The sequence below is a fragment of the Parus major genome, chromosome 3 (assembly GCF_001522545.3).
Source record: "Parus major isolate Abel chromosome 3, Parus_major1.1, whole genome shotgun sequence".
Classification (NCBI taxonomy): Eukaryota; Metazoa; Chordata; class Aves; order Passeriformes; family Paridae; genus Parus; species Parus major.
The window spans coordinates 46380271-46389812 of NC_031770.1; the positions used below are offsets into that span (position 1 = coordinate 46380271).

General features: G+C 38.4%; 1 protein-coding gene across 10 annotated transcripts in view; it reads right to left on the reverse strand.

The window, feature by feature from the left end:
• Window positions 1-311, reverse strand: part of RGS7 (regulator of G protein signaling 7) — a 232732-nt gene extending 232421 nt beyond the window's left edge. For 5 of the 10 annotated variants that reach the window (XM_015621730.3, XM_015621723.3, XM_015621728.3 and 2 more), the window contains exon 1: window positions 30-309. The gene's annotated coding sequence lies outside the window, so the exon portion shown is untranslated. Of the gene's footprint in view, window positions 1-29 lie in introns of all 10 variants that reach the window. The other 5 variants (XM_015621725.3, XM_015621724.3, XM_015621722.1 and 2 more) reach the window with 4 other exon arrangements.
• Window positions 312-9542: the final 9231 nt, after the last annotated feature.

The window sequence follows — 9542 nt, forward strand, 5'->3', positions numbered from 1 at the left end:
AGGGCTGCGGAGCCCGCCCGCTCGGTTACCTCCTGGGCCAAGGTCACTGCGCGCTGGCCGCGGCTCCTCGCCTGCTCCTGCTGCTCCTGGCGCGCCCCGCGCGGTGGGTGTCAGCCGGCAGCGGGCGGAGGGACGCGGCGATCGCTCATCACACACACGCAATACACACACGCACTGCGGGCGGAGGCGCTGCTGCCGCTGCCGCCGCCGAGGCTGCGGCTCTCCCGTGCTCTGCCGGAGCGGCGGCTCAGCTCAGCTCCCTCCCCGCAATGGAGCGGCCGTCACGTGGGGGACGGGCACGTCAAAGGTGCCGCCGCTCCGCCACACAGCAGCAGCCTTCCTCCTCCTCCTCCTCCTCCTCCTCCTCCTCCCTTCCTTCTCCTCCTCTTCCTCGGCGCTCTCGGCTCCCTCACCGAAAACAGCGGCCAAGAAACTGCAGCTGCCAGCAGAGCTGGCAGCAGCCCCCGTAAATGAGATTAGGCATCACTGGAGGGCTGGGCAGGAAGGGAATGTGGGCTAATGGGATAGGGAGGGAAAGGGGGAGTTGTTGGGGAAACTGTGTCGCCTCCTTCATAATTCTTTAACGACAGCAACAGAGAATCTGCCTCTTCCTCTGTCTTATGCTGGACACCTCATGTATTTTCTTCAGTGAAAACTAAGGAGAGCCTGTGCTCTGTTGGCACTGCGGACTTTTCTGAGCAGTGGAACAGAGAGAACAGAGAGAACAGAGTCAATCTGTTTCAGGCAGACAGGAAGAAACCCTGAGGACACCTCAAGACACCGTCGGGACTGTTTTGCTGTGTCCCAGGCAACTGCCTAATTTGTGAAGGCCTCGCAATGGCTACAATAAAAGAAAAAGATCAGATCTGTCAGTCCGACATCCCCATCTAATGCAAACAAGAATACTTTTGCAATACCACTTTTGCAAGGGGGTTGAGATGCCCAGAACTCAACATCCACAAAAACACAGGATATTTAAGTGGTTAAGCTTTGGTATATTTCCATTTAAAAACGTCTTTTCTGGCAACAGTAGCTCTTATTACAAGAGTGATCTTGCAAAAGAATCCTATACTGCGCACTGCACCTTGTGGAGTGTGTGCTGGTAAATCGTGCAATTCAAGCAGAGAGGTTTCCATTCATACTGGGTCACCTTCACCCTTACTCGTTCTACCTTTCTCACATCTCAGAGAGCCTCAAACCAACATGATCCTGCAAGAAGTTTGTTATTATCATCTACTGCAACTACTTTTAACTACTCTTCCAAACTTTACAGATGCCTTGAGATACTTTAACTTGAGACACTTCAACTCTGACTTTAACAGAGATGTGGTAAATTAGCTCAGGCAACGACAGGAAATCACAGTGGCCACAGCAAAATGAAGGAAAAAGGACAGAACTGATCTGGACTTCTTGGAGAGCTGAGGAAAGGAAGATGTAAGTTTGATAATGGTCCTAGAATGAACACCAGAGTAAAGACAGACGTTCTCCATCAAAAATAGGAACGTTTTTTGGAGACAGAAGTTGTAAAAGGTGAAACGACACAGTAAAGACCATCAACTCTATTCAGTGAGATATATTGGCAGAAAAGGAGCTCTGTAGCACACAGACATTGTGTGTCTCAACTTTGATAGAGGAGAATAATTTAGCATGTCACAAGGATAAAGACTGTGAAAACAAATGGTGTAGAAAAGAGAGGACTCAAGAGTTTTGAGGTGGAAGAGAACAAGGGAAAGAATTCAACAGCACAAGCATAATGTGAAGAAGTATCAATGTTGAAAGTAGTTGGCAGAGGAATTTATTAAATCAAAGATTAAACAAAGAACTAAGATCGGTTTCTCACTAAAATTCACTTGACATACAATAGTATCTCAGTGAGGCTAATGAAGTCAGAATCAAAATATTAATCTTCCAACAGATTCTCTGATTCAGCCCAGTCCACTGATGAGAAATGGGAACCAGCAATAAAGAACTCAGTCTATAATTTCCCTAGCTTTCACAAAGACATCTCAGATGAGAAACACTGCAGTGTTCAGAGCTCAGTGATTTGACTTTGTTAAGTCTGACAGGTGCACTAGAAGACAAGGGAAATGTCTCCCAAGGTGACTTGTGTTCTGCTAAGAACACAAGTGACACCCTTTTGGTTGTATGGCATCAAAATAAACTCAAAATCTTATTTATCAGACTGGTGTTTAAATTGCTTTTTCAGAGTAAAAATGGGAACTGCACAAAATATAATTTGAATATAATTTTACCCTTAAAGAGGGATAGGAGGAAAATCCTTAAAAATATTGGTAAGATATACATTCTTTCCACTTGTTCTGCCAACCATTTAACATAGTCATTGTATTAAAGGGCATAAAAATCAAACATTAGCAAGTTTCCAATGAGATAAAGTATTTGCTTTCTTACCCTGCCTCATTTTGTTGTAAGGGACAAAAAACCCCACATTAAACTGTTTTGTACTACAATTGGACTATCTACATGAAGTTACTTAAAAGCTGATTTCAAACTACCTACTTTCTATAAGGTATTCTGAAAACAGATTTTGGTAGCAGTTATGTGTCTTTCGAAAGCTCCCCAACAAAGCTGACTAATTTAGGCAGCAACATTTTCCAATCTTTTATTTTCTGAGAATGTCCTTAAAATTAAAAGCATAAGAATCCCCAGCTGAGTTAGATTTTGTCTATGCAGCCTCCAATCTTGCCTTTGCTTTGACTTTGTTGTAATTATTCTGATTATTTTACAAGTAAAATACAGTCTCCTATACTAATAGGCAAGGTTTATATATTTTTCTTAAAAAATAATCAAATGTTAATAACATAAATGCAGTTCTAAAGCAGAGCAATTACTTGAGCACACAGAAGTTAATAGACATTTCTCCAATAACATCAAAAGGAACTGTATTCCACGTAATTTTTAAATCTTGTCCTCAGAGCCAGAGGAATACCTTAAATAGCCCAATGATGTATGTCACAACTACAGACCTGCTACACTGAGGCACATCAAAATTTTTTCACCAGCATGTCCACTGTCCAAATGAAGTAGAATTCTAAACCCTAATGGGGTTAGCAGAAGAGAAGACCAGAAACAACCCAACAGAATTTCCTTTTTGCCATCACTTTGTGGTAAGACACATTTGGCTGGACTACTTCCATAGATGCAAATAAAAATAAAATAATTTATTTCAAAAAATATGTAACAGGATAGTCTCATTTTATGGCACTTGGTGTGTTTGTTCAATAGCCCATAAAATACTTTAATTTATAAATTACTTACATCTTTCCCATGTTGAAAGTCATCACTTATCTCATATACAACCAGCATTAGCCTCCCCAGAAAAAGCATGGTCTGCCAGAAAAGGAATGGCCTTCTCAAAATGCAAGGCAAAACTACTCATTAATAAAACAAAGATGATGGGGAAAGGCTGCCAAGGGGCAGCTTTATCTAACAAGGCAATAAAGTACACATGGATGAGCAAGGTGGTGACTACATTTCTGTGTTTAGCTTTCCCTGACAGTACAACTCAAGTATTTCAATAACATCACATGCACGTGGCATTTTTAAGTAAAAATATTATGTCAAGATGTGTGCAACAATCTATCTGGTATTATGAGAAATTTTGCTGGCCAATGCTATAGCATTATGTCAGTATGCCACCTATATCCATCAATTTATCTTGTCTTATGCCTGGACTAAGTGTTCCTTGGAGTGAAGACATGTTGTGCAAGCTCTTAGCACAGGATGATCTTGTTCTATGACCAAGTTTTTTAAAGCTCTAGAGCATTATAAACAACCACGTTCAATTTTGCTAAAATAATGTAAACATTCTAACTGGGCTCTAAATACTGACATGAATTAATGCTGTGCTACCCTAAAGTATAAGGCCCAGATTCTTTTTCACTCGCTGTTTAAGCACAATCCGCTTACTTTAACTGAATTCATATATTTATGACCCTACCAAATCACAAGTGTTTCACCGCCAGGCTCTGAACAGGTACCTAGTTATTCTGGGCCCAGTCTTTGGCCTTTTTGATGAGATCTGAACACCTGCTCCTTCAGGAGTTAATTGCAATCAATCTGTTTAATGTAGGTCTCCAAATGTCATCATGATGATTACAGGTTACAGTATATATTTTCTAGAACTGAACCCAGGACTGACTTAGAAACTTCACCACTTTGTTCATGGCACTTTTTTATGCTCTAGGAATTTGGCTTGTCACTCACCTTACAACCCTATTGAAACATTAATTACCTTTGTCAATTTATGATGCTGATAATCAAAGCTATTTGTATTCTGTCAAATACATGGGAAGGAGTTAAACAACAGAAGACATTTTGAGAACATAAAAAAAGGAGGTAACTAAAAAGAAATCTGGATTTGAAAAAAAGAATTCTGATCTAATAGGAAAAAAATTAGTCATGGAAAGATATAATTTCACAGGAATTAAAAATTATAAGAAATAAGGAAAGCCCATATTTCCATATTTTTTGAGTATTAGATAGAGAGACAGACATCCCCACCGATAACACAGTAGAATTTGAATATATTTGAAACCTTAAAGCAACAAATTTTATCCTTTACTGTTATTGCAACAGAAAATCCATAGCTACATAGAGTTTTTTATCAATATAGTGGGCCATCAAAGCTATCCATGGAAACTCAACAGGTTCTCCAGACAAAGCAGAACAACCTCAAGCAGTTCCACTGCAGTCCGGACAATTTCTCCAGTTCTAACTTTACCCAGAAGAGGGCAGGCTTTCTCAGGCAAAGAGAGAGAGGCTCCAATAGCTGACACACTACTAGGATTTCTTTTTTTCCACCTAAAAGAGTTACCACAACTGGCTGACTATACGTTATTACGTATTACCATAATTTCATCAAAAAGTGAGAGTGTTTATAGAAATGAAACCTCACACCACGTTTCTTTAAAACTGCCTGGAAGACACATGATTAATAAGCCTTGATCTTACAATAAGTTACAAGCTGGAGAAATCAATCAAGCATGAAGGGATAGAACAAATCTGCAGGGGAAAAAAAAATAATAAAAAAAAGGAGTTTCAGTCAAATTTGGATCTCATCATAATAACAGCCTTGATTCAAGCATGGTTCTTAATCCTGGTTTCCCAACTTCCAAAATAGCTCTTGGGGATGTTTTCCATCTTGTGTAAAAAAATTATTATTGACAGAGAACAAATCCTGAGTTCACAAAATGGGACATTTTGTTTCTGCTTCAGATAAAGTAATTAAAATAAGGGTGTGTTGCTCCCAGCATGTCTTATCACTTGGTATTTACACCACTTTCCCCAGAGGCAAAGATGAGCAGTTTGTAGGTTAATATCTGCATCTTCAGATGGTACATACTTCACATAGGAGTGTCCAATTATTGAGCAACTTCATACAAAGGAAGGAAAGAAAACACAGTGATTGTGGTTTTGTAAATATAGCTACAATGCTTTTAGCCCATGCTGTTAGCTTAAGTCAATCTGACAGTAGGCTCAGGTTAAAAAAAATACCCATAGTATTTTTTTTTGTGACTAAACCAACAAAAAACCCCAACAAACTGAGGAACAGGCTCTTCCCCTTCATTCCTCAAAAAAATCTCTCATGCAAGCCTGATTCATAGGACAGCACTTGCTTAGATCAAAATAGAATAAGCCACTTATTAAGGATTAGTTAGGAAGACATTGATTTAGAATATTTTGGCATGAAAGGACCAGAGAAAGGAGGACTCAGAAGCCCTATAAAGGGAGGGAGGAAAGAGCACCATATATGAGAATGCCATGGTTACAGACCAGAACAGACTAATTGTCAAAAGACCTCCTAACAGAATTAACAGGAAACACTGAGAACTAGCTGAAGGAATAATTTGCGTGGCAAAGAACTGAGCTGATAAATAAGAATAATGCAGCAAAAGAAAACAAGGAGAAAACAAAATCCAGAAACCCTCACACTGGTCACAGCAGAGGGTAGTTCTTGCAAGCTGTTGAAATGGTTTTGGGGGAAGATATCTTGAAGGTGTTCATAAGGGGAGATGAGGGAGCAACTGAGAAATTTTGAAAAGTAAAAGTTGCCCCTTATTTTATCTCATCTCATCCTCTACACATAGAGACAGAATTTCTAGAAACTCCTATTAAATAGGTAAATGCCAAACATACAGAATAATGGCTGACTTCTGCAGGTTTTTGTCAGTTCTGACAGGTGTTTTCTCTTGCTGAGAAACAATTTTTGTACAACATACTTTTTTAGACTGCAAGAAAAGCTTACACATACCACAAAAATAATAAAAACTGTGGCAGCTATCAAGTCAGGAAATAGCTTCAAATGTTAGCAGCATGCCATCATTGGTAGCCTGCAAGTACCAAACTTGCCTATGCAAGCTACTGCTGAAATTGCCCACTTTGCTCATTCCCTCCAGCAATCAGAGCTGATGTGACTTAATCTCATTAATTCACTAAGCTGAATGCACTGGAGAAAAAGAGAGCTCAGCAGTTTAACAGGCTTCGTTCATCATTTTTCTTTCCTTCCCCTACCTTTCATTTTGAAGTTCCGTCTATCATTCATGAATTCCCTGCCTCATATCCACAGACAATAGAATATAACAGCTTTCTTCCCCCAGTGTTGCCTTGTTTTTCTAAAGGTTTAAATCAGCCAAAATCAATTTGCTGACTGTGCATCACAAACTGAACCAATCTACATCCATTTATATCCAAGTACCCACAATAAATATAGTCATTCTCTCACAGGAAATGGAGTTTTCATTCTTTTAAACTCTATCTAGCATTCAGGCTAAAAGGAGAGCTTTATTTTTTTAAATCATATTCTCTAGAAACTCAAAGGACTAAAAATTACAAAAAGCAGGTGTGTAGGATAGCCAAATAGTCCCATTAAAAGAATTTTTTTTAAAAATTAAAAAAAAAAAAAAAAAGTAGTAGAACCACAAAATAGGGATGTGGGTTTGTGGGTTTGCTGGGTATTTTTCAAACCACAGTATAAACTCAAGTCCTCCCCAGAATCCACTCCTTACCACAAAGATTGTTTTCCTTCAGCCTACAAGATTATAACAAACATTCAACTTCTACACACTTTCTTCAATATTAAAGGAAACTTCCTTAAATTCCAGAGTATAGATGTATAGTTCCAAACAGTTGGCTGAGAAAAAAAATTATTTACTTTTAGAAAAGCACCAAACTCTTGGCTGTATTATCTAAAATCATAACAACCTATTTATTTATGAAAAACAGTATATCTAAATTAGATATGTATTTAGTAGTTCAAAGTAGTCAGTCAGAATAGTTTAGACAGCCAAGAAAAGTCTCACAAAAACTCTGTATCATAATACTTGCCTCAGCTTTCAATATTTGAGAGTCAGTGAGTAAAAAATGCATTTTTACTAAACTAAAATATAATACAGTATAATGCCACTTTGCAAGCAAGGAAATCAAAGTAGCCCTTGACCTTATAGCCTGAAATAGCCAGGCAGTGAGGAAAAACAACAAGGAAATTAAAAGATGCCAGACATGTAGGAAAAGAAATCTTATTCTGTGTACTCTCTTTCCAAAATGTCTGAATTTCACTGCTGTGCACAGTATCCCTCTCTAGTTAAAGAATTGCTTAACACAAGGATACATGCATTCAGTTTTGCCACTAGGTTTTACTTCAAGAAGCAGACAGTGAATTCTGATGAGGTATGTGACAGATAAAATGCTTAGCATGAAAGAATTACTTTGCCCCCCAACACAGCAATGGTTTAAACTTTATTTTTTGCAGGAGAACAGAGACAGAAGCGTGAAAATAATCTGGTACTAAAGAAAGCAGAGCTTTGCTGTGCTAGATTTGGAACTGAAATTTTGTGCAAGGCCTATCAGCTGTCCAGCATGATATTTTTACAGTATAAAGGCTTGTCTTGTGTAGGAGGAAACAAAGATATTTAGGCATGGATAGATATTCAGACTATGGATAACAGAAGGAGAGAGAGAGAGAGAGAGAGAGGAAAATTAATAAAGAGGTCATAACATTGAAGTCAGGAAGGTAGCGTTAATACATCTAGACTGAAAAATGATCCACAGTGGGGAAGAACAATACTACTTATTTAATAAGGAAGCAGAGTGAAATCAGATTTCACTATCTCAATGACCGTATGCCAAATGAAACTTATGCAGCTTCTGGTGATAAAGTAAGAGAATGGACTAAGATGAGAGGAAACAAGGAAAACAATTAATAAAGAAAGCATTGATCCCACTTTCTCTGCAAACTGGTTAGATTTTCAGGATAAAATTAATGAAATAAAAACAAAAACTAAATCCAAGAATACTGGAAAAAAAACTTAACACTATAGAAAAGAAGAAAGCACCTGGGCTATTCACCTCAACAAAGAAAAGAAAATGAAGGTAAGACTCAGGGAGTCATAGGATACCAAAATACTTGGAGATTGGACAAAAAAGAAAACAAAGAGCAATATAGGTACAGAGCAGATTAATCCACTGTTACTGGACAAAGACAACCAATCTTTGAATTGATAACTGATCATCTGATCAGCTATCAATCAATTGATCAATTGATAACTGATCTATTTCCTGACTGCAAATAGGAGGGGAACAAGTCCTGAGCAACATTCAGATGGAAAAGAGCATGGCTTTTTATCTAGGAATAAGTTTAGCTAGCAAGGAACAAAACTGGTTGCAAAATATGAAAACCTAATTTACTAGTCTAAGCCAAAAGAGATTTCAGGGAGTTCTCTAAAGGCAGAAAACCCACAATAGGGTGGCTAAAACCCTAAGTATATGGCTTCCATGTGTCAGAGGGAACTGAAATTTACAGACACAAACTCAAAGCACTGTTTATAGTTCTTTCACACTCCCTCTCTTATACATCTTGTCATTCAACAGAGCTACAGGACTGTAATGCAAAGGTTCTACCCTGTGCATTTAACCTCATGACACTATTTGTTCTACATTCACCAGTCTGGATATGTAGTGTATGTAATAGATGTCATTTTATGTCATTATAATGCACTTATGTCTAGCATAAAATCATCACAGAAAATGGTTTCATATTTGATAGCAGAAGAATAAATAGAAGTGAAATCTGGCTTCAGCTCAGTTCACCTCAGACCAAAAGCTCACCAAGCAAAAAGCAGTAATCACAATACTTCCTCTGGTGTACTGCAGACATTCAGGGGCAATGATTAGGTCCACAGACTCAGCCACAGCTCTTCCCAGTTGATTTCATATTTCCTTTCTGAGTAGTTTGGAGATTATTTCTATGGCCATATTCCCATTTCAGTTCTCACCGTTGGAAATATTTTTCATTCTCCTAAAACATCAAAATTTGCAAACATGTAAGAGGAAGGGCCTTGAAATATGGAACCAACCCTACAATTTGAACAGATAATACCTTGCAAAGTAACAATAACTTTCAACAATCACTTTCACAGCAAGTTTCATCAGACATGAAACTCACATCCAGGAAGCAAACAGAAGATATAAAAATGTAAGTACACACACCAACCTATCCACGTTTTTTAGCCAACCAAGTAACATTT